This window comes from Tamandua tetradactyla, chromosome 4 (genome assembly GCF_023851605.1).
Source record: "Tamandua tetradactyla isolate mTamTet1 chromosome 4, mTamTet1.pri, whole genome shotgun sequence".
NCBI classification, from domain to species: Eukaryota; Metazoa; Chordata; class Mammalia; order Pilosa; family Myrmecophagidae; genus Tamandua; species Tamandua tetradactyla.
In genome coordinates this window covers 82034568-82061441 of record NC_135330.1, presented here as the reverse complement: position 1 = coordinate 82061441, position 26874 = coordinate 82034568, and the positions used below count along the sequence as shown (strand labels likewise).

General features: G+C 37.7%; 1 long non-coding RNA gene across 1 annotated transcript in view; it reads left to right on the top strand.

The window, feature by feature from the left end:
* LOC143679091 (uncharacterized) overlaps positions 1–22587 on the top strand; it is a 65695-nt gene extending 43108 nt beyond the window's left edge. The window contains exon 3 of the long non-coding RNA XR_013173549.1: positions 22494–22587. This is a non-coding gene — a long non-coding RNA (uncharacterized LOC143679091). The remainder of the gene's footprint in view (positions 1–22493) is intronic.
* Positions 22588–26874: the final 4287 nt, after the last annotated feature.

The window sequence follows — 26874 nt, the reverse complement described above, 5'->3', positions numbered from 1 at the left end:
TGAATTAAGGAAGACAAAAGAAGGATAAACATTGTATGGTTCCACTTATATAAGGTGTCTAGACTAGGCAAATTCATAGAAACCAAAAGTAGAAGGGAGGTTAACAGGATCGCAGTTATTGCTTGACGGATATAGAGTTTCTGTTAGGAATGATGAAAAAATTCTGCATATAATGGTGAAAATTACAGAGCGTATCACTGAATTGTACACTTAAAAATGACTAAAATTATAAAAATTTGAGGTATGGATATTTCCAAAATAAAAAGAGAAAAAAAGGTTGGCCATAGATGTGAAGATTTATTTCTCAATTATCAATTTAATTTCATTGATATATGTTTGTCCCTGTGCCAATTCTATGCTGTTTTCACACTGTAGTTTTGAAGTAAGTTTTAAAATCAAGAAGTATGAGGTCTCTAACTTCATTTTTCTTTTTCAAGATGCATTTGGCTATTTACTTTTGATGATTGGCTCTTCCATTTCTGTAAAAACTGTTGTTGGAGGTTTGATTAAGAGAATAAACTTGGAATATGTCATTGGTAACAGAGTCCAGCAGGAGGTAGAAACAGGGTAAGATAATGGGTAATTGGAGCTGAAGAGATACAGACTGTGCAACAGGACTAGATACAAAAACTCAAAAATGGACAGCACAATAATACCTAATTGTAAAGTAATCATGTTAAAACACTGAATGAAGCTGCATCTGAGCTATAGGTTTAGTTTGTTTGTTTGTTTGTTTTTGTTTGTTCGTTTTTTTTTTTTACTATTATTATTACTTTTATTTCTTTTCTTTATATTAACATTCTATATCTTTGTCTGGTGTGTCGCTAGTTCTTCTGGACTGATGCAAATGTACTAAGAAACAATGATCATGCATCTATGTGATGATGTTAAGAATTACTGATTGCATATGTAGAATGGTATGATTTCTAAATATTGGGTTAATTTCTTTTTTTTCCATTAATTAATTAAAAAAAAAGATTGCAATGATGCTATAAATTGCTTCAGGTAGAACTGACATATTAATAATATTTAGTTTTCCAATCCATGAACACGAAATGTCCTTCCATTTATTTATGTGTTCTTTGACTACATTTAGCGATGCTTTGTTGTTTTTTGTGTATAAGACCTTTACAACCTTGGTTAGATTTATCCTTACATATTTGATTTTTTTAGTTGCTAATGGAATTGTTTTCTTGATTTCCTCTTCAGGTTACTTATTATTAGGATATATATAAACTCTAGTGATTTCTTCATGTTAATCTTCTACTCTTCCATTTTGCTGAATTTGTTTATTAATTCTAGCACATTTTTGTGGATGTTCTAAGATTCTCTGTATAAATGAATATAAGGAATGGGGAAGATTTTACTTCTTCTTTTCCAATTTGGATAACTTTTATTTATTTTTCTTACCTAAATGTCTGGCTGGAACTTACAGTAAAATCTTGCATAACAGTGGTGACAGTGGACATCCTTGTTTTGTGCCTGATCTTAGAAGGAAAGCTTTCAACCTTCTACCATGGAATATAATGCTAATTGCGGGTTTTCATATATGCCCTTGACCATGTTGAGGAAGTTTCCTTCTATTTCTAGTTTTCTAAGTGTTTTTATACAAGAAGGGGTGCCAGAGTTTGTCAAATGACTTTACTGCATCAATGGGGATGAACATGTGTTTTTCACCTTTGTTCTATTAATTTGTTGTATAATTCTTTTAATTTGCTATTGGATTTGGTTTCCTAGTATTTTTCTGAGGATTTGAGCATCAATTTTCATGAGAGATAATGATCTGTAATTTCCTTTCATTTAAAATCTTTATCTGGCTTTGGTTTTAGGGTGAGGTTGACCTCATAGAATGAGTTAGAGAATATATTATTTTCTAGGTTGTTTAAAGCAAATATAATGAAATACATTGACTTAGACATGGGAATTCATCCTCTCATGGTTTTGAGACTGGGAAAAAGTTCAGATCAATGCGTTATCAAGGCAATGCTTTCTTTCCAAACTGCTGACAGTGATCCTGGGCTCCTCTGCCACATGGCAAGGCACATAATGACATCTGCTGGTTTCTCTCTTCTCTTGTGGGTTTCATTGATTTCAGCTTCTTGTTTCCATGGCTTTTTTTTCTTCTCTGTATTCATCCCATGTATAAAGGACTCCAGTAATGGGATTAAGAGCCATTCTGAATGAGATAGGTCACACCTTAACTGAAGTAGCCTCATCAAAAGGTGCTGTTTACAATGGGTCTACTACAAGAATGTATTAAATTAAGAGCATATTTTTCTGAGGCTAATATAACTTCAAACTACCAGACAGGTGGTTCCTTACTCTTCCATTTTTAGGAAGAGTTGTACAAGACTGGCATTAATTCTTTTTGGAATGCGTGGTAAAATTCACCAGTGAAGCCGTCTGGTTTGGGCTTTTCATTTTAGGGGAAATTTTTGATGATTCATCTTCCTACTTGTTATTGATTTGCTGAGATCTTCTGTTTCTTATAAGTATTTAGTAGGTATCAAGGAATTTGTCCATTTTCTTTAGGTTGTCTAGTTTGTTGGCATATAGTTATTGATGATAACCTCTTATAATCCTTTTTTCATTTCTGAGGGGTCAGTAGCAATGTCCCCCTTTCACTTATGATTTTAATTATTTATGTCCCCTCTGTTTTTTTCCTTGTCAGTCTACCTCAGGTTTGTTGATTTATTATTCCTTTTGAAGAACCATCTTTTGATTTCATTTATTCTCTCTCTCTCTCTCTCTCTCTCATATTCCCTATTCCATTTATCTCTACATTTATCTTTGTCATTTCATTCCTTCCACTCAGTCTAGGTTTAGTTTGCTCTTTTTTTTATACTCCAGTTCAGAGATTAAGTATTTGATTTGAGATGACTTTTCCTTTTTTAATGTAAGCATTTAAAGTTATAAATTTTCCTCTCAGCATTGCTTTTGCTGCATCCTATAAGTTTTGATATGTTGTGCTTGTGTTTTCATTTGCTTCAGGCTATTTCATAATTTCATTTATGATTTCTTCTTTGACCCATTGGTTACTTAAGAGAGCATTGTTCAATTTTCTTATATGTGTGAATTTTCCAGTTCTCCCTGTTATTTATTTCTAGAAACATTCTATCATGATTAGAGAAGACACACTGTATGATTTAAATATTTTTAATATATGGAGAATTGTTTTGAGACCTAAGATATGGTCTATACTTGAGAACAATTCATGTGCAGTACAGAAAAAAGTATTTGACCTCTGTTGGGTGAAGTGTTCTATAAATACTAGTTAGATCTATTTAGTTTACACTTTAGTTCAAGTCTTCTGTTTTCTTCTTTATCTTCTGTCTAGATGTTATATCCATTATTGAAATTGGGACAATATTTCTCTTACTATTAATATAGAACTGTCTATTTCTTCCTTCTAATCTGTCAATATTTACTTTGTAATTTGGGAGCCTTTTCCATTTGATAGATATTTATCAAATGTATATATATATATTTACAATTATTTACTCTTCTTATTGAATCGATTCCTTTATCAGTGTTTAGTGATCTCTTTGTTCATTATAACAGTTCTTGACTTTAAAGTCTATTTTTTTTTATATTAGTATATACTTTAGCTCTCTTTTGGTTACTATTCGCCTGGGACATTTTTCCCACCCTTACACATTCAACCTACTTAGGTCTTTGTATTTGAGGTGAGCCTCTTATAAACAGCATATATTCCTGCCATGCTTTTTAAAAATCTATTCTTAGTATCTCTGTCTTTTTACTGGAAAGTTTAATCCATTTATATATATAATGACTACTGAAAATGCAGGACTTTCTCTACCAGTTTGCTATTTGATCTTCCTAAGGCTTATTTTGTTGTCTCTCAGTTTTTCAACTAATACCTACTTTCTTTGATTTTTTGTGGTCTGTCATTTAAAATCCCTTCTCTTATCATTCTGTAAATATTCTCCTTATATTTACTTTAGTTACTATGGGGCTTAAATTTAACGACCTAAATTTATAACAATCACTTTTGATTTGATACTAGCTTAATTTAAGTAGCATATGCATATGTATTCTTTTAAACTTCCGTCCTCCTGCCTTTTGGTATTTCTTCAAAATTATGTCTTTTTACATTCTATGTCCAAAATTATATATTTAACATTCTGTTTTATGAATTTGAATTTTAGAAAATGTAAGAAACAAAATGTGAAGTTACAGACCAAAAAATACAATACAGTAGTACTGGCATTTATAATTACCCATAATGTTACATTTACCAGGAGGTCTTTTTCTTTATGCCACTTTGATACCCTGTATTAGTTAGAGTTCTCTAGAGAAACAAAAATCAATAGGAAACACTCGCAAATATAAAATTTATAAAAGTGTCACATGTAACTGTGGGAATGCATAGTCCAAAATCCGCAGGGCAGGCTGTGAAGCTGACGATTCTGATGAAGGGTCTGGATGAACTCCACAGGAGAGTCTCGCTGGTCAAAGCAGGAAGAGAGCCTGTTTCTTCTGAATTCTCCTTAAAAAGCCTCCAGTGATTAGATTAAGCATCACTCATTGCAGAAGACACTCCCCTTGGCTGATTACAAATGGAATCAGCTGTGGATGCAGCTGACATGATCATGATTTAATTCTATGAAATGTCCTTATCACAACAGACATGCCAGCACTTGCTCAACCAGACAAACAGGTACCACCATTTGGCCAAGTTGACACATGAACCTGACCATGACAGTCCACCCCTTGTCAACTTGGCAGCTATACATATCACCTTAAACTATAATTAATTTCTAAATAAAAAAATAATACAATGCACTTTTTTTCTTTTACCTAACAATACTCAACTGTCCTGCATATAACCAGAAACACATTAAATCCAGAATAAGGTGCAAGTCCTTGGGTAATAGCTATTCTTAAACTTGATATCTTGCAATTTTTGAATACTATAATATGAACAAAACAGCATTACAGTCCCCATTTCTGTAACTGATCATGTGGTACCATATATGAGCTATGACCATATTTATGAGCTACCTTCTTCCACCACCCATTCCGTGTTCCCTTTGCCCTCAGCAAGCACTTCAGTGGGCCATGGTTCTTTGACTGGTGGGGTAATCCAAACCTTCGTTCTTGAAGTTTCAGAGCCATTGGTTCTCCTGCCTGGATTGGGTTGTTGCAGTTTTCTATTGATTTTAATCACAAGGTATGGTAGTATTAAAAGACACCCTAGGGGATCTCCTATATTCCAAGAAAACTCTTCTTTACCTCCATTGTGTAGTTGCAGTCCTATTTGCCCCTGATAGTCAGGGTCAATCACCCCAGCCAATAATGTAATCCCCTTATTGGCTTGTTGATCCAGGGGCATGAGTAGCCCAAAGTGACCAGGTGGCAGTCTTAACTTCCAGTTCACTGGAATCTTTGTTGTTTCTCCTGGTGGAAGCACTCCCCCTTTTGGAACTAAAACCTGTAGACCAGCAAAGCTCAGGGTTGCATGGACAGGAAGCAAAAATTTTCCTAGTGGATCACTAGGGGTAATAGTGAGTGGTATCACTCCCATTTCCACCCCTTGGTTCCTAGACTCATGGATCCTGGCTATGGGAGAAACAGCACCACACAGAGGACTCTGATTCAGAGCATATACAGCTTCCTGGAGAACATTACCACAGCCCTTCAAGGTATTGCCAGCACCATAATTGAGTTTTCAAAAGGTCATTCCACCATTCTATCAATACAGCTGCTTCTCAATGATGGGGAACTGGTGAGACCAGAGAATTCCATGAGCATGTGTCCATTCCCACACTTCATTTGCCGTGAAGTGTGTTCCTTGATCAGAAGCAATTCTGGGTGGAATACCATGATGATGGATAAGGCATTCTGTAAGCCCACAGAATAGTTGGCACAAGTATTGCGTGCAGGGAAGTAGGTAGTTTTGGCAGAAGTATTGTGTGCAGGGAAAGCAAATCTATATTCAGAGTATGTATCTAGTCCATTTAAAACAAATCACTGCCCTGTCCATGAAGGGAGTGGTCCAATGTAATCAACCTGCCACCATGTAGCTGGCTGGTCACTTCGGGTAATGGTGCCATATCAGGGGCTGGGTGTGGGTCTCTGCTGCTGGCAGACTGGGCACTGAGCAGTGGCTGTAACCAAGTCAACCTTGGTGAGTGAAAGTTCATGTTTCTGAGCCCATGCATAACCTCCATCCCTACCACCATGACAACTTTGTTCATGAACCCACTGGGCAATGACAGGAGTTGCTGGGGAAAGAGGCTGACTGGTATCCACAGAATGGGTCATCTTATCCACTTGATTATTAAAATCTCCCTCTGCTGAAGTCACCCTCTGGTGCACATTCACATGGGACACAAATATGTTCATGTTTTTAGCCCACTCAGAAAGGTCTATCCACATAGTTCTTCCCCAGACCTCCTTGTCACCAATTTTCCAATTATGGTCTTTCCAAGTCCCTGACCATCCAGCCAAACCATTAGCAACAGCCCATGAGTCAGTATACAAACATACCTCTGGCCAATTCTCCTTCCAAGCAAAATGAACAACCAGGTGCACTGCTCGAATCTCTGCCCACTGGGAGGATTTCCCCTCACGACTGTCCTTCACGGACACCCCAGAAAGGAGTTGTAGTGTTGCAGCTGTTCACTTTCGGGTGGTACCTGCATATGGTGCTGAGCCATCTGTAAACCAGGCCCAAATTTTCTCTTTCTCAGTCAATTCACTGTAAGGAACTCCCCAAGAGGCCATAGCCCTGGTGTGAGAAAGAGAAGGTAATGTGGCAGGAGTGGAGATGATGGGCATTTGGGTCACTTCCTTATGTAACTTACTTTTGCCTTCAGGACCTGCTCTGGCTCTATCTTGTATATACCATTTCCATTTTACAATAGAGTGCTGCTGCACACCTCAACTTTATGGCTTGGTAGGTCAGACAACACCCAGCTCATGATAGGCAACTCACATCTCATGGCAACTTGGTGGCCCATGGTTAAGCATTCAGTATGTACTAAGGCCTAGTAGCAGGCCAAAAGCTGTTTCTCAAAAAGAGAGTAGTTATCTGCAGCAGATGGTAAGGTTTTACTCCAAAATCCTGAGGGCCTGCATTGTGATTTTCCTATAGGGGCCTGCCAAAGGCTCCAGACAGCATCTCCATTTGCCACTGACACTTCCAGCACCATTGGATCTACTGGATCATATGGCCCAAGTGGCAGAGCAGTTCATACAGCAGCCTGGATATGTTGCAGAGCCTCCTATTGTTCAGGTCCCCACTCAAAATTAGCAGCTTTTCTGGTCACTCAATAAATGGGTTGGAGTAGCACACCCAAATGCGGAATATGTCGTTGCCAAAATCCAGAGAGACCAACTGGGCATTGTGCCTCTTTTTTGGTTGTAGGAGGGGCCAGAGGCAGCAACTTATCCTTCACCTTAGAAGGGATATTTCAGCATGCCCCACACCACTGGACACCTAGAAATTTCACTGAATTGGAAGGAGCCTGTATTTTTGTTGGATTTATCTCCCATCCTCTGACACACAAAAGCCTTACCAGTAAGTCTACAATAGTTGTTACTTCTTGCTCACTAGGTCCAATCAACATGATATCATCAATATAATGGACCAGTGTGATGTCTTGTGGGAGGGAAAAACGATCAAGTCCCCTGGGGACAAAATTATGACACAGGGCTGGAGAGTTGATATACCCCTGAGGCAGGACAGTGAAAATATATTGCTGACCTTGCCAGCTGAAAGCAAATGGTTTCTGGTAGTCCTCACTAACAGCTATTGAGAAAAGAGCATTTGCCAGATCAATAGCTGCATACCAGGTACCAGATGTATTGATTTTCTCAAGCAATGATACCACATTTGGGACAGCAGTTGCAATTGGAGTTACCATCTGGTTGAGCTTATGATAATCCATTGTCATCCTCCAAGACCCATCTTTTTTCTTTACAGGCCAAATAGGAGAGTTGAATGGGGATGTGGTGGGAATCACCACCCCTGCATCCTTCAAGTCCTTAAGACTGGCGGTAATCTCTGCAATTCCTCCAGGAATCTGGTATTGCTTCTGAATTACAATTTTGCTAGGTAGGGGTAGTTCTAGTGGCTTCTACTTGGCCTTTCCCACCATAATAGCCCTCACTGCATGAGTTAGAGAGCCAATGTAGGGATTCTGCCAGTTTCTCAGTATGGCTATTCCAATTATACATTCTGGAACTGGGGAAATAAATACAGAAGGGGTCTGAGGGCCCACTGGATCCACGGTGAGATGGGTCTGAGCTGAAACTCCATTTGATCACCTGGCCTCCATAAGCCCCCACTCTGGCTGGTGGACCAGAGTGATGTTTTGGGTCCCCTGGAGTTAATGTCACTTTCTGAACCAGTGTCTAATAATCCCTAAAATATCTGATTGTTTCCTTTTCCCCCATGCACAGTTAACCTGGTAAAAGGCTGTTGGTCTCCCTGGGAAAGACTTGGAGGAAGATTAACAGTATAAATTTTGTGGCAGTGTAACAGGGTTCTCCCCCAAAGGGACCTGGCCTCTCCTTCATTCAAGGAGCTCTGGGTCTGTAAACTGTCTCAAGTCTGGAAATTGATTAAGGGGCCGTGACTCTGTCTTTTTGTAATTCAGATTAGACTTCTGTTCACTTGACCTAGAACCCCTTTGTTTATATAGCTTGAACAATAATTTAGTAGATTGCTCATCTATTATATTATCAGGTACCCCATGATTTACTAGCCAGTGCCACAAATCCCTGTGAGTCCTATAATTTTGACTCTTGCTTTGAGTTTGCTGTCTATTATAATAGCCACGTTTACCCTGTCTTTGGCAATTAAGTGCTGCCACCTGGCTTCTGCCAACTTGGGATCTGGTCATCCCCATTGTGTTTAAGGATTCCAGTTCAGTGACAGCAGCTCCTACAGTAATATCTTACCTACAGAGAAGTGCAACTACAGAACTCTTCAGGGATGATGGTGCTAGTCTCACAAATTTATTTCTCACTATTCTGGTGAAAGGTGCATCCTCCAGACATTCCTGGGGTGTAAGAGCAGGTTTTGCATGATAAATCCACTCTAACATTCCAATATTTCTAAGCCTCTGGATCCCCTCATCTACATTATACCAGGGTAGTTCTGGCATTTCAACCTCAGGTAATGTCGGCCACCTTTTGATCTATGTTTCAACCAACCATCCAAACAAACTGTTAATACCTTTTCTAACCCCTCAAGCTATAACATTGAATGCAGAATCTCTGCTTAGTGGACCTGTATCAATAAATTCAACCTGATCCAGCCTTATATTCCTCCCACCATTATCCCACACCCTTAAAATCCATGTCCACACATATTCCCCTGATTTCTGTCTACATAAATTGGAAAACTCACATAGTTCTTTTGGAATATAATGTACCTCCTCATGTGTGATACTTTGTATGTCACCTTTAGGGGCCTGTTGAGACTTTAGTCTAGTTATAGGTCTGGAAGAAATGAGGGGTGGTGGGGTTGGACCATGAAAAGAATTAGAATTATCTTCCAAGCCATTTGCTTCAGAGCATTCATTTGCAGTTTCATCTGGTGAAACAGGATTAATCAGTCTAGGTCTAATCCCTTCAGGAGGAGGTTGAATGGCCAACGGCTCAAGGCAGGCTGGAGGTGGGGTGGCTATGTCCTCAGGGCAGGCTATTACAGCGTTATCTAGAGAAGGCTCAGCATGACCTAGTGTTCCAACCTCACCCCTGACATTATTATGAATCCATATGTCACCATTCTATTTTTCAGGGTCCCATTCCTTTCCAATCAATGCCCTCACTTTAACGTCAGACATCATGCAACATTGAGATTTCAGTTTATGTTGTAAAGTTGCTACTCTAACAATAAGATTCTGAGTCTGATTTTCAGATATCTGAAGTGTACAGCTACAGGAAATAAGATTTACCTTCAGGATACTCATAGAAATACCTACATCTGTCAGACGGTGCTTAAGCTTCTTGTTTGAAGCCTTAAACCCATCCCTTTCACTCCTTAATGCATCCAGTGTGTCTAATAACAACCAGCCAACATCTCTATAACTCTTATTTCCACAAAACTCCATAAAGGTGTCAAAAACATTATCCTCTAGGGCCTGGCTTCATGCATTTGAAGCATTAGGAGAATCGAATGGTGATATTTTGACTATCTCTTTTGCCAACTCACTCCATTCATTGGGAATGTCATTCTGATTATGGGAATCAGAGTCCTGAGTGCCTTTGGGTTCAGTCAGAGTAGAAAACCCTTCATAAAATCCCATTTTTAAGATTCTGTTTCTTAAGAACCACTCCTGGTACCAAGTGTATTAGTTAGGGTTCTCTAGAGAAGTAGAATCAACAGGAAACCCTCACAAATATAAAATTTATAAAATTGTCTCATGTAGCCATGGAAACACAGAGTCCAAAATTCACAGGGCAAGCTGTGAAGCTGGCAATTCCAATGGAGAGTCTGGATGAACTCCACAGGAGTGGCTCGCTGGCCAAAGTAGGAAGAGAGCCTGTCTCTTCTGAATCCTCCTTAAAAAGCTCCCAGTGATTAGATTAAGCATCACTCATTGTGGAAGACACTCCCTGTGGCTGATTACAAATGGAATCAGCTGTGGATGCAGCTGACATGATCATGATCTAATTCTATGAAATGTCTTCATCACAACAGACAGGCCAGCACTTGCTCAATCAGACAAACAGGTACCACCACTTGGCCAAGTTGACACATGTACCTGACCATGACATACGCTATCAGTGTACTTTTCTTTCAGTCTAAAGGATTCTTTTTAGTATGTTTACAGGGCAAGCTGTACGATGACAAACACCTTCAGCTTTTGTTTACCTGGGAATTACTTAGTCTTTCTCATTTTGAAAGATGATCCTGCCATCTTTTTGGTTGGCAATTGTTTTCTTTCAGCACTTTAGACATTTTGTTCCATTGCTTTTTGCCTCCATCTTTTCTGATGAGAAATTGACAGTAAATCTTATTTGTATTCATCTGTACATAACATGTTACTTTTTCCTTGCAGGTTTTAAAATTCTCTCCTTATCCTTTGTTTTTGACAGTTTGACTACTATACATCTGGGTGTGATTCTCTTTCAGTTTACCCTGTTTGAGGTTCATTGGGCTTCTCAAATATGCATATTCATGTTTTTCATTAAATTTGCAAAGTTTTCTGCCATTATTTGTTTAAATATTTGTTCCATCCTTTCTCTCTTTCATCTCCTTCTGGGACTCCCATAAAGCATATATTGGTATAGTTGATGGTGTCTGTTACTACAGGTCTCCTAGGCTGTTTTTGCTTTTTTTTTTTCCAATTATTTTTTCTTTCTGCTCCACAGCCTGAATTATTGCAATTGTTTTGTCTCTATATTTACTGATTTTTTCTTCTGCCAGCTCCAATCTGCTGTGGAAACCATCTTGTGAATTTTTCATTTTAGTTATTTTGGTCTTGAACTCCAATATTTTTGGTGGTTTCCTTTTTAAATTTTCTATCTCTTTATTGAGATTCCCATATTTCGCATTCATTTTTTCCCCAATGTCTTTAGTTCTTTCTTGGTGTTTACCTTTATTTCTTTGAGCCTATTGAGGATCATCTTTTAATAGTCTTTTTCTGATATGTCCACAACCTCTTCTTTTTTAGTTTTTTAACATGGGCAGGCACCAGGAATCAAACCTGGGTCCTCTGGCATGGCAGGCAAGCATTCTTGCCGCTGAGCCACCGTGGCCTGCCCTACAATCTCTTCTTCATTGAAGTTTACTTGATTTTTATCTTGCTCTTTTGGATGAGCCATCATTTCCTGTTTCTTTGATTGTTTTATAATCTTTTGCCAAGCATTGTACATTTTAGTATTTTAAAGTATTCACTTTGTGATTTAGTCTCTGAGCTGAGCTATCTGTTCTTTAAGCTTGCATCCAGATAGTGATATGACAGAGAATTTTTTTGAGTGCCAGGAGCTATCAAAATCAAACAAATCAATGCCAAAAACACCTTTTACAGTCTTTTCAAATTGTCTGTGCATTTGCTACTGCCTTCCTTCCCAGATTAGTCCTCCTGTCAAGAATATCAGCCCAAATTGAATGTGATTGCTGATCACATCTTTTCTGAGCCTGAGCCTTGTACTGGGGTTGTGCTTGCCTGTGGTCTTTGGAATTCCCCTGTTTTGCAGGACTTCAAATGTTCCCTCTACTTTCTTTGAAACAGAGATTCTCTTCCTCTGGAATACTCAATTAAATGACTTAAAGTAGGTAATCCTTCATTCCAGGCAGATTTGGCTTAATATTTTCTTGCATGTTTTAGCTTTTGGCAAGCTGCTTCTGCCTGCAGGGCAGGTTTTGGGAAGGGGACTTGAGGATGACTTTCCTGGTTCAGACTTTCAGGCTTCCACCAGATAGATTGTCGCTAATGTACAGACACCCAGTATGTGCATAGAGGTTACTTTGCTCCCTTGGGACCAGAGCCATGGACTCACAATGGGAGTGCAGACTGGCTCTACTCCGTGTCAGGGAGGGGGTGGTAGAGGGGCCAGCAAGGGCACCACAAGCTTCTCCTAATATTTATAAATCTGTGTTTTCTTGTTTCAGCACTCGCCAAGTTAATGCAGCCCCTCAACAGTTTTTGGAGTTTTGAGGAAGACGGCTTTGCTGGTTTTCATAAGTTGTTCACAGGTTATGTGGGTGAATGACACCCTGATTGTCTTACACCTCCATCTTTGGCCCATGCAGGTTTTTCTTCTTCCCTTGTGCAATTTTATTTTGCTGAATTAATTCCAACATTTAATTTGGGTAGTCAAGATTTTTAAAATACTTTTCATTTGGAAATAATCTCAAACACATAAAATTTATGGGAATAAGTATAGTACTAAAAAATATTAACCCTTTACCCAGATTCTCCTGTTGTCCAAATTTTATCCCATTGCTTTGTTAACCTCTCTATTTATATATATATTTTTCTGAATCTTTTGAAAGTAAGTTGCATATCTATTGGTCCTTCTCTCATAAATAGCTCAGTGTATATTTTCCAAGAATAAGGAAATTTTTCTAACAGTCTCAGTATGGTGATCTACTTCAGTACATTTAAAATATTGATGAATCATTTTAGCAAATCTGGTATTCATACTTCAGTTTTGTCAGTAAATACAATAATGCTCTTTATAGTATATGTTCCCCCCAAGACAGTATACAGTCTAGGGTCAGGCATTGCATGCAGTTGTCAGTTCACTGAATGTAGTTGTAGTGACTGACTAGTTGCTGTAATGTGGAACTTTTCTAGTATCTTTTGGTCTTTTTATTCTTGATGTTTTTGAAGGATACAGTCCTTATGTGTGTATGTATGTGGTTCATCTGATGTTTCCTCATGAATAGATCCATATATATATACATATGAATGTATATACATATATACATGTATATCTATATATGCCTAACTATAATATGACAAAAGTGATGTAGTGTCCTTCTCAGATATCACATTTGGAGACACATTACATTCACCTGCCTCACATTGCTGCATTTGCTAATTTAGATCACACCTTAGATGTTTTGCCCAATTTTTCCACTGTATAGTTACTATTTTTACCCTTACAATCAATAAGCAGTCTGTTAAAAGAGGCTTTAAGACCATGCAAGTACCTTGTACTTCATTAATAATTCTCTCATATTTGGCATCCATTGATGATTCTTTCTGAATTGATCTTTACTACAGTGGTTGCAAAAAGATGATCTTCCAGCACTCTCCACATTAATCAGTTGGCACATAGCATTTTACTGAGGGTGAGAACCATCCTTTCTCCTTTCTCTTTCTCTCTCTTTACCTAGTTATCTAGCTATCTCCTCCTCATCATAATCCATCTCATCTATTCATGATCACATAGACTCATGGACTTCTTTTGATAATTCATTACTGTCCTTAATACTTTTATTGCTCAAACAGTACCAGATCAGGCCAGCGGGAGCCCCATTTAAGGTTCCTATGTCCCTGAGACATGCTCCTATCTGTTTTTTAGTGCATTTTTTCTTTTGGGCACCACAATATGTTCCTGGCTCCTCTTTCTTTCCCCTGCCCAGCCCTAGATTCATCCATTTGTTTTAGAAATCTTGATTTCCTTTAGTAGTATTAGAGCCCAAGATCTGAGTGGCAGATATGCTCATGGTTAGTAAGATTTCAAGATCCTTTCAGTGGACAACACTAAGAAATTCATGCATAAACACACATGCACACAAGTTCATACAAACATATGTGTATACACATATATATATGTATGTGTGTGTACACACATATTTTAGAAATCATGAGTTCACAGTGATACCACCAATTCTAATCCTTCCCCACAGGATTCTTTCTTCCCTTCCCCTATTCCATATTTACCTGTTGTTCTAGTTTGCTAGCTGCTGGAATGCAGCACACCAGAGATGGATTGGCTTTTAATAAAAGGGGATTTATTTTGTTGGTTCTTCAGAGGAAAGGCAGCTAACTTTCCACTGAGGCTCTTTTCTTACGTGGAAGGCACAGGATGGTCTCTGCTGGTCTTCTCTCCAGGCCCCTGGGTTCCAACAACTTTCCCCAGGGTGACTTCTCCAAAGGCCTGGGCTGAGCTGCAAGTGCTGAGATGAGGAATGCTGAGCTGCTAGGCTGTGCTACATTGCGTTCTCTCATTTAAGCACAAGCCAATTAAGTTAAACGTCACTCATTGCAGCAGACACGCCTCCTAGCCAACTGCAGATGTAATTAGCAACAGATGAGATTCACCTACCATTGGCTGATGTCCACAGCAACAGAACTAGGTGCTTTCACCTGGCCAAGTTGACAACTGAATCTAACTACCACATGTCCACCCCTCACACTTACAGTTGGAATGTGCTGGTTTGAAAGGAAGCATGCCCCCTAAGAAAAGTCATGTTTTGATATAAATCCCATTTCTTAAAGGTAGAATAATCTCTATTCAATACTGTATGTTTGAAACTGTAATGAGATCATCTCCCTGGTTGATGTGATTTAGTTAAGAATGGTTGTTAAACTGGATTACGGGATGACATGTCTCCACCCATTTGAGTGGGTTTTGATTAGTTTCTGAAGTCCTATAAAAGAGGAAACATTTTGGAGAATGAGGGATTCAGAGAAAGCAACACTACAAAGTAGAGAGTCCACCAGCCAGTGACCTTTGGAGAAGGAAGACGCCTCCCAGGGAGCTTCATGAAATAGGAAGCCAGGAGAGAAAGCTAGCAGATGACACCGTGTTTGCCATGTGCCCTTCCAGCTGAGAGAGAAGCCCTGACTGTGTTCGCCATGTGCCGTCTCACTTGAGAGAGAGACCCTGAACTTCATCGGCCTTCTTGAACCAAGGTATCTTTTCCCTGGATGCCTTTGATTGGACATTTCTATAGACTTGTTTTAATTGGGACATTTTCTTGGCCTTAGAACTGTAAACTAGCAACTCATTAAATTCCCCTTTTCAAAAGCCATTCCGTTTCTGGTATATTGCATTCCAGCAGCTAGCAAACTAGAACACCTGTTTTTCTTACACAGTGAGAATTTTGTTCTCAACAGCTTTACCAAATTAACTGTTTTACTCAGTCCTTTAATACATCTTAAATGGTTTCCTAATTGCCTTGACTGGACCACTATAAAAAACAAATCTACTAAATATAGTTCAGGATTTTAAAATTCTTTACACCAACCCCAACCAGTGCTGTTCAAATAATTTTGATTAGTTTTTCTTTAATAGTTTTCCCAATCAGTGATGTTAAGGTACTCATTTGAAACACAAGTGAATTTTTTTTTCCAGTTTGCTTTCAGTTTTAGTTCTTCCTCTCCATTCCCATCCTTATCGGTTTAATTTTATTTTTTGAATATATGGATCATTAACATCTTCCAAAAGTAAACACTATTCAAAAAGGTAAGCAACCAACCTTATTGTCTTCTGGTTTTTCTTTCATATCATTTCTTTTAGTGGATATAATGAGCTCTGTGTAGGTTTTCTAATTTCCCTTTCTTTCTTGTACAAAAAAGCATGTTCCATAAGATATTTACTTTTTGTTTCCTTCCTTTACCAGTATTTCTTGGAATTAGTCTATGTAAGTTTAAAGAGATCAGTTCTACTTTTCTAGATCCAAGAATGCAATATACCAGAAACAGAATAGCTTTTAAAAAGGTAAATTTATTAAGTTGCACGTATCCAGTTCTAAAGCTGTGAAAATGTCCAAATTAAAGCAAGGCTATAGAAATGTCCAATCTAAGGCATCCAGGGAAAGATACCTTGGTTAAAGAAGGCCAGTGATGTTCAGGGTTTCTCTCTCAACAGGAAAGGCACATGGTGAACATGGCATCATCCACCAGCTTTCTCTCCAGGCTTCTTGTTTCACGAAGCTCCCCCGGGAACATATTCCTTCTTCATCTCCAAAGGTCTCTGGCTGCATGGGCTCTCATGGTTCTCCTGGCTCTCTCTAAATGTTTTACCTTCACTTTGCCCCTTTACTGAGTCTTTTACTCCAGACTGGCAGCAGTTCCATTTACACAGTTCCCACAGCACTCTTGTTGGCTTTCTATGTAGTCAACAAGGTTCGTACCCATCAGACAGAAGTTTCCACAAATCCTTGCTGGATAACTCCATCTCCATTCCTAGCCTTTTCTGAAATGGTTGACTAGCTCCACACTGAGTTAAATCCTCACACAGGGCACTATTCTCTGGGGTCTCCCTTCTTGGAAGCCCAGAATTTTCCAGAACATCAATTTCTGATTTCTTTTTACCTAAGAGTTCAGTCCTCAGGTTATCTCTTTCCCGTTGCATTTCACTATAAGCTGCAAAAAGAAACCAGGCCGTACTTTCCATATTTAATTTGGAAAGCTCTTCTGTTAAACATTCAAGTTCATGGCTTTTAAATCTGCCCTCCAGCCAAAGCCACTAGTCAATTTTGCCAGGTTATCTGCCATTTTAAAACAGGAATTGCCTTCCTTCCAGTTTACAATAACACATGCCTCATTTCTTTCTAAGACCTCATCATAGGTATCTTTAGAGTCCACATTTCTACCAACAGTCTCTTCAAAGCATTTTAGGCCTTTTCTATCAAGCTCCTCACAACTCCTCCAAAATCTTCCCCTTATCCATATAAAAAGCCATTTCAATATGATCGGTATTTGCAAACCACAGCAGCACCTCATTTCTCTGGTACTAAAATCTGTTCTAGTTTGCTAGCTGCCAGAGGGTGATATATCAGAAACAGAGCAGCTTTTAAAAAGACGAGTGTTTTACATTTCAAGCTTACAATTCTAAAGCCATGAAAATGCCCAAATTAAAGCAAGACTATAGAAATGTACAGTCTAAAGCAGCCAGGGAATAATAGCTTGGTTAAAGAAGGACAAGGACGTTCAGGGTTTCTCTCTCAACTGCAAAGGCACATGGTGAATATGGCAATATCTGTCAGCTTTCTCTCCAAGCTTCTGTCATGAAGCTCCCCCAGGGGTATTTTCCTTCATCTCCAAGCATCTCTGGTTGCATGGGCTCTCGTGGTTCTTGTGGCTCTCTCCAAAATGCTTCCTATCTTAAAGAAAACCAGTAAACTAATCAAGACCCACCTGGAATAGCTGAAGTCACATCTCCTTCTAATCAAAGGTTAATACCCACAATTGGGTGTGTCACATCTCCTTCGAGATAATCTAATCAAGTTCCCAACCTATAGTACTCAATAGGGATTGAAAGAAACAGCTGCCTCCACAAGATGGATCAGGATTAAAACATGATTTTCTGGGTGCGTAATCCTTCCTAACCAGCATAAGATCTATTTCATTATTTTTTATAGCTGCATAATACTCCAAAGTGTTTATAAACCAAAATGGTTTATTCTAAGAAAAGAAGAAAAAAAAAGCAAAAATTAAAAAATAAGATATATATAGTTTATTCAATCACTATCCCATCTTGGACATTTGAGTAGTTTCCAGTCTTTTGCCATCACAAATAATGCCATAATGAATAACATTGTGCATCTGCATTTTCATAGTATTGCAAGTCTATGTTTGGGTTAAATTCCTGAAGTGGGATCTCTGAGTCAAAGAATAAATGCTTATGTAGCTTTGTCAGATATTTCCATATCAATATTGCATTCTCATCAGCAATGTATAGGAAGGTATATTTCATATGCCTATGGGCTATCTTTCTTATCTCTTTTTGTAACTTGCCGCTTAGAGTCTTTGCCCCTTTTCCTGTAAGATTTTTGGCATTTTCTTTTCTTTCCTATTTTTTGGATGGGCAGGCTCCAGGAATTGAACCTAGGTCTTTGGCATGGCCGGTAAGAATTCTACCACTGAGCCACCATTGCACCACCTTGCCTTTTCTTTGTTAATTAAAAAATATATATATATTTGCCCTTTATCTGTGATATATGTTGCATATGTTTCCTCCTAATTGGTCATTTTCTTTTTGGCCTTGCTTAATTTTTCATCATTAAAATTTAAAAAATATATGTAGTCAAATTTATAAATTTATTAATCTTTTCTTTTTTTTTTTTTAGAGAGAGGGAGGAAAGGAAGGAAAGAAAGACAGAGAAGGAAGGAAGGATGGAAGGAAGAAAGGGAAACATTTTCTTATTTTTATTATATTTTGTTTGTTTGTTTGTTTTTTTTTTTACATGGGCTGGGGCCGGGAATCGAACCGGGGTCCTCCGGCATGGCAGGCAAGCACTCTTGCCCGCTGAGCCACCGCGGCCCGCCCTATTAATCTTTTCTTTAATTGACTTCAAATTAATGAGAAATTCATCGTGTTTTATTCTGGTTCTTGCTTATTTCATTTTTTACATTTAGATATCTTATTCACTTGAACTTTATTTTGGTGTATGGTATGACATGTATCTAATTTTATTTTTCCATCATTAACTAAAAAGACTATTTTTGCTCTAGTGGTTGTGATACTACTTTAATAATATACCAGATTTTAATTTGTGGTGGGTCTAGTTCTGAACTTGTTTTTCAATTTGATTGGTCCATCTATCTACTCATACTTGAGTCCTACAGTGTTTTAATTATAAAACAGTTGTAGCATTTGCTAATATCTGGTGGGGCTAATCTCTTCTCCAACTTATTAATTAGGATAATAAGAAAATTCTCATTTTATGCAACTATTAATATAGTTGGATTTAAATATGCTCCCTTTTATTTGTTTTCTATTTGCCTTTTCAGTGCTTTGTTTGCTTTTTTCCTTTTTTCTGCCTTTTTAAAATTAATTGGACACTTTTATGACGATTTTTTTCTCATTTATTAACCACAAGTATTTGTTGTGTTACTTTAGTGGTCGCTTTCGGGATTTTAGTTTACATAACTTCACTTATCATGGTTTATATTCAAATGACATCACATCACTTCACCTAAAGCCTAACCATCTAGAACTGCACACTTCCAGTTCTCCACTTCCAACCTCTGAGCTGCTGTTTCCACACAACTCCCCTTTACATAATTATAAACCCCAAAATACATTATTTTTGCTTTAAACAGCTGATTATCATTTGAAGAGATTAAACAATATGAAAAGATACCTTTATGGTTATCCATGTGGCTACTCTTTCCAGTTCTCTTCATTCCTTTGTTGAACACTAGGTTTTCATCTGGCATCGTTTTCCTTCTGCCTGAACCACTGCCTTTACTATTTTCGTAGTGCAGGTCTGCTGGTGGTGAGTCTTTCAGCTTTTCTATGCCTGAAAAAATCTTTACTTTGCCTTCATTTTTTAAACATAAGTTTTGCTAGGTAGGAAGTTTTAGTGTATCATTTTTTTTCCTTTAATACTTAAAAAATGTTGTGCTGCTGTCTTCATGCTTACATAGTTCCCACCAAAAGTTTTCTATCATCTTTTCTTTGTTCCTCTATCTTAATGTATCTTTCCTCTGTGGCTGATTTTGAGTTTTTCACTTTATCCTTTATCTTAAACAATCTAATTACAATTTTCTTGGTATCATTTTATAACATTGTCAATTTTCTTCAAGTTTCTTGGGCTTGGAGTTTGTCAATTTTTGCAAATCTGAAGGTTTACACTTTTCATTAGATTTGGAAATATTTTGCCCATTATTTCTTCTGATACCTCACCCCATCCCTTTTCTAGGCTCTAATTACACATATCTGGGTGCTTAAAGGATTCCTGAGTTTAATGATGCCCTGTTAATTTTATTTCCAGTGTTTTTCTGTTTCATTTTATATAGTTATTATTTCTGCATCTTCAAGTGCTAATATTTTCTTCTGCAATGTCTAATCTGCTATTACTCCCATCCAGTGTGTATTTTTTCTCAGACGTAGTTTTCATCTCCACTCATCCTATTTGGGTGACTTTTATATTTTCCATGTCACTACTCAACATGTTCAATTTTTCTCTATCTTCTTGAGCTGATAGAACAAATTATAGGAACCCTTTTAGTGTCTTGGTTTTCTAACTCTATTATCTGTGTTGGTTCTAACTCAGTTTCAATTGATTGATTTTTATCTTCATTTTTCATAGTATTTTCTTGCTTCTTTGCATGCCTGGTTATTTTTTATTGGATGCCAGATATTTTGATTTCTATCTTGTTAGGTTCTGTATTTTTTTAGAATTCCTATAATTATTCTAGAATTTTGTTTTAGGATATGATTAAGTTACTTTTGGGTTTTACTTTTAAACTTATTAGGCTGGGCCAGCATTGTATTTTAGTCTAATACTAATTTTCCTTCACAACTGAGTTTAACACCATTCTTAGTACTCGAACCAATTCTCCTAAAGTATGATGCTTTCCCCTTTGGCTATTGGGACCAAGCACTATTTCCAGGCCTGTATGAGCTCCAGGCACTCTTTCCTTTAATCTTATGGTGGTTCAGCTTCACATCCACAATAAAGAAGACTGCAGGGCTCTTCCTGGGTTCCCCACACTACTACCTGGACCTTTCTCAGAAGAACCATAGGATTCATCTCATTTGTTTCCTTATTGTCTGATATCTAATAGTTTGAATGCCAGTTTTTAATATATTTTGTTCTACTTTTCAGTTGCTGCAGACAAAGGATAAATCTATTCCCTGATTCTCCATATTTTTTGGAAGTCCAAGAAAAATATTTAAATTTTCCTAGATGTTTCTTATTAGTATACAAGTACAGAAAGAACTTGCCCACAAAATCAAATGAAATGAACTGAGAAATAAATCTTGAGATGGATTAAGCCGTGAGAAAAAAACACCACTGTGAGAGGGCTAGAACTTCAGAATTCATTTGTAGAGGGGTTTTAAGTGTATCTTCTTAAGCTTTATCAATTCAGCATAATTATACAGGACTTTTAAAAAATATATATTTTTGCTTTACACAAAAATATGATTCACAGATGGGAAAGAACTTGGAAGTGTAACAAAATTCTGTAGATATCCATTCCTTTTAGATGATGAACAAGATGTGGTGTTCGTTTTTTTAGTTTATGGGGAATAAAGAGGGAGACATTGCAGAACAATTCTTATATCATCTCTCTCCATATGCATTTTTACACTTTTTTGGGGTTCATAAGTAGTGAGAATTCTCAATTATATATTTGTTGTGATAAATGGCTCCTGGTTTCTCTTCGCTATGAGTAAATACTGATTATCCGATATCAATAATCTAAACCAAGTGCAAGAACTTCACAAAAGGCATAAATTGATAAGAGTTTAGATAGGGTAGCTAGTAGTGGAATAAAAACAACAATATTAATTGAAAAGATAGAAGAAACAAAGTCTTCCCATTGAAGTTTAATTGGGTATTTTGAACAAACGAAGGGAAAAACCTGGAAATACTTTCTGAAGTCTGTGATTGGGATGCAGACTAGGTTTCCTGGGAGAATACAGAGACCATGGGCAGAAGTGAGGAAGATGGAAGATGAGGTGACTTTGTATGTTGTATGCTTTTCTCAAAAATACCAAGGCAGAAATGACATCCAGTTCATTTTCTCAGCAGCAGTCAGCAAGCACTTCCTATTTTATACCATGTATAGAACCATGAAAAAGATCGCTATTGAAAGCAGAATGATGTCCGAAACAAGGCTTCTGCCCTCAAGGAAGCTGGAATAGATCTGAAAGTACCAGCAGAGTGAGACAGCTTGGACACTTACTAAACCAGCATTTCTATAATAAGGTGATACAGAAAAATAAAGAAGAACACGTAAGATATGCCAGGACTTTACCTGCATTATTCCTTTTATTTGGCACAGCAACTCTGTGAGATAGCTATTTATATTAAGCCCATTTTACAAATTAAAAAGGCATGATGCAGACAGTTGAAGTAAATTACCACTTATGTTGCAGCTGGTAAGTGGCAGGGCCAGGATTCAAACCCAGAAAGTCCATTTTTGGAGCTGCCTATACTCACTGCTCTATCACAAAGGCTTGTTAAAGAATAAGATTTAAAGCTCCAGGATGAAGACTTTAAAATTGTGCTACATGGAAATAAGCATTCTCTTGACCCTTTCAACCTTCTTTGTCTTATGTTCCCTCTTTCTCTTATTAATTTCTCTGGCTAGGAAAATGACCAACTAGAATGGCAATTCGTGGGAGGATGTAGCAAACTGTGCTAGCTCATTGAATACGTGTTCCCATCTACTACACCAGAAAGTAAGTCCCAAGGAAGGAGAACTTTCACTGTACCTCACAATTTAGAATAATGCCTAGCATATAGTAGATGCTCAATAAATATTTGTTGAATCAAATGAATGGATGTGGAAAAGCCAGTCAGGACAAAAATAGACTTCCAAATATTCCTGTATATGCTGGTTTCCTTTTCTTCTCAATGTCTCCATAATATACCACAGATCTTAGAGTTTGGTCTGCTGACAAGCTGTACAGTATAGAAATTCATGGACTTAGAGAGGAGATGAGTTTCCTCACATATAAAGCCACCTAAGGACACCAAAAGTGGCCTCACATTGCCCTGAGATTGGCTTTGTCCCAGACAGTGAAACCAGCCTTGCTGAGTTGTTGGAAGCAGTGAAAATAGCACCCGTGATTCTTGGACCTGAGCCCATCATAGTCTGTCTCCATTGGATCAGGTTTCCCAGTAGAGAACTAATATGACTGCTCCAATACCCCAAAATTCTACCGTCAAATCCACACACTTCACTGAATAATTTGCTTATTTCCCAAAACAGTTCCCTGTAGACAATGTGACAAATTTTCCTCTTTCTGTCCTTGCTAAAAATGTCCCTGTGTTAGTATCAACCAAATTTCCAATTCTGCAATATGCAGCAAGAACAATCCTCAGCTTCCTGCTCAAGCAGCTATATAAACTCACAGCAGGCAGAGACTCTAGCTGTGAAACTCACTTTCCGGCATCATGCATAAGAGACATTTAATAAGTGCTTAATGGTGATAATGATTTACTTTTTTGGCATGGACCAAATCTGTTACTACAGAAAGAGCTAAGCAGTGCTTCACTCCTCACACATGCAACTGTTTGGCAGCCAGGACAGGAAGGGGTGGTGCTCCTGGGACTGAGCAGTCACAAGATTCACCACAGAAAATGTTTCTCTTTGCACCTGGTCACTGATGTTCCCAAGAATTATGGATGCTATAACCAGATTTCCTTGTATTGAAGATGCAAAAGTTCTTTTATGTAAATATTTTCTGTTACATTAGCATCATAAAACAACCTGCGATATAGACTTATACATGGAGTAACTTGCATGAAGAGTCTCATTGTCTCACTTAATGGTAGATAAAAAATACGAAACTAACCTTACTGTTAAATATTGCCATGAAGTATCAAATTTCCTAGAAAATTCATTTAATCATGACATTCAGTCACTTTTTCAGAGGCATTTATTGATAAGATGCTTTGGTAAATATACAGGATGCAGGAACTAAGGTCTCTGGACTCAAGTTTATAACCAAAGCAGATCAAGAGAAATACACTGAGTTACATATATGTAAGCCATATATATAGACAATAATTGAAAGTAATATTATATGCAGTGTTGACCAAGACTGGTTGCATTTATCTTAAATCCAGACATTCCAATGGTATGCATGGTTGTATTTCCATAGCTATGCATAAATTCAACCCACATCTAAGCCATTACTCCATTGCATACTGCTTGAGGCCATCACCAGTGCGAACTCACACAGGGCCTTGCATCCAAAGCACGCACTACCCACAGGAGTTTAGGAGTTCAGTGGTGTCTGATGAAATGAAGAGAATTGATGCTGGTTCTCCTTTCCTTTTTCCTTTTCTTGCCCTTTATGGAGAACTTACTTGCTGTAAGTCACAATGCTAGATGTTAGGGATTCAAAGGCAAATAAGAAATGTCCCGTGCCCTCGATGAGCTCATGACTCTATAGGAGGCTGTGAAGTAAAGGAATAACTGTAATAAAAACAGAGTAGACTAAGGTACTAATTGAATGCTTACAAGAGTTCAAGGGAAGAACTATTTATTTTAGGAAAAGACAGTGGAGTGTCTTTCGACGGTAAGTTCCTATAGCTTATGATCATTGGTCATTTGGCTAGAAGTATGGTAAAGGTAAGAAAGCATGTTCTGAACTTTTCAGAGTGTCAGATAAATTCATGTTGTATGGGGCACAAAAGAAGAACGTTATTTTATTATAAATCTACTTCATTGTTTTAAAGAAAATCATCTTTTTAATAATTCACAGACCATACAATGTACCATTTAAAGTGTAACGTTCATTCATTTGGGGGCATATTTATGGATATGTACAACCATCACCACAGTCAACTTTAGAATATTTTTATTACCTCAAAAAGAAACCCCATATCTTTTGGCTATTGTGCATTCCAGCCTCCGATCCCCACTTCCACCCTAGCCGTAAACAGTCACTAATCTACTTTCTGCTTTATAAATTTCCCTGTTCTGTACATTCCAAATGAATGAAATAATATAATATGTGGTCTTCTGTAATTGACTTCTTTCATTTTACATCCATATCACTGCAGGTATCAGTATTTCATTCCTTTTTAAGGCTAAATAATATTGCCTTCTATGGTTATACCACATTATGTTTATCTTTTCATCAGTTGAAATACAACTGGATTAGTTCCACATCAACCCACTTCTGGTCATGACTCCTGGGTGGGTAAATCAACCAAAAATATCAAACCATCCAAGCCACACCTTTGCATTAATAGAAACCCTGTCACTGCCTATGGAACTGCAAAGATTCCAGCACAAGACGGAAGAAATACATTGCTTATTTTTTCACATTCTAAAACACAAAGGAATTATTTCCACTCAGCAATTCTAATGGAGTACTATAAAGCAGTTCAGTAACAGGGAGGTGGCTTGATGATCTTTAGTTTCAGTCTCCATTCAAGATGTTCATGTTAAAGACATACCTGTCAAAGATGAAGAAAGAAGGGATTAGAGGGGGTAATAGCTAAAAAAGAGTATTTTACTAATCCCTATATTCATGATGCAAAAGCTACTGTCACGGCCCCAATCCATGGAGTTCTCCCCCATTTGGGCAGGAGCACTAAAATACAGAGACGAAACTAACCATCACTTAAAATGCAGGAGGTTTGGTAGAAACCTCACAGGATTAGGCATCAGAAGCAGGGTTCCTACTCCCGTTCCTGTGTGTCCTTGGACTTAGCAAGTCCTCAGGTCACTTACTGCTCTGAGCCTTGGGTTTCTCATGTGTTCGATGGGCTGCTGTCATGCAATCGGCATGTTTTGAAAGGCTAATGTAGAGGAAAGTTCTCTGCAAACTATTAGCAAATATATCATATCTGCAAAAATATCAGCAATTATTGTTAATTCCAGATTCCAAGATTAAATAATTTAATCTTGTTAAATTATTTCTTTTTCTTTTTGGGCCCAGGTATACAAGAAATGCATACTTAATAAAAGTAAAGATGAAGTTCAAAAGGTTTCCATAGCCATTTGCAATTTATTCCCAACATTCCTTACGAGCGGATCATTGAATAAGGAAATCAAACTGGTTTACCATTTGCAGCAGAGGCTTCTGAAATTTAGAGTCAGCCTGCAAGGACATTGGCTCCGTCTTCTGTCTCCACACATTAAGTTGCAAATATGAGGACCCTCAGAGAAGAACAAACTGTGGGACACACCGGTTCACTTTCTGGAGGTGACCTATCCTCAAAGGATGTGAAGCCCTGTAGTTTTGGAAATAATCATTGACAAAGGAAGAAAAATCCTCCTACCTGATCCCATAAATAAAAATGTTTACCATGAGCTCTAAAATAGAATCAAACAGTCCTGCTGAGTTACAGTAGTATTAAAATGTGGAAATCTACGTTGTCTTGGAAAATTTCACTTGGAAACAGTCACTGCGCTTCTCCCTTTTGGAGAAGGAAAGTGTACTTTACTTTAGGGAAAGTAGAGAAAAACTGGGAAAATCTTCCAGAGCCCTTGAAGCAGCAAAAATGAGGGAGACATTATTGTGAGTATAATTAACTGTAGTGAATTGTGGGTGAATTTGATGGGAAGGGGGAATTTAGTATCATGTATGCCACGAGAAAAAAGAAAGTTAAAGGTTAAAACATGGAGAGGTATAGCACAGTGAATTTTCTACTGGACAAAGCCTGTGATTGTGCAAAGATATAAGAAAGCTCTTTTATGAACTAGAACAAATGTATGACACTTTTACAAGAAGTTAATAATAGAGGGATATACAGGAAAAAAATACCTATTATAAACTATGGACTATAATTGACAGTAATGTCTTAATATTCTTTCATCAACAGTATCAAATGTACCTCATCAATAGCAGGGGTTAATAATAGATGAGATATGGTACATGGGATATTTTGCTTTTTAAAAAAAATTATTTCTTTTTCTGGAGTAATGAAAACGTTCTAAAATTGATCATGGTAATGAATTCACAACAACGTGATGTTACTGGGAACCATTGATTGTATACCTTGGATGG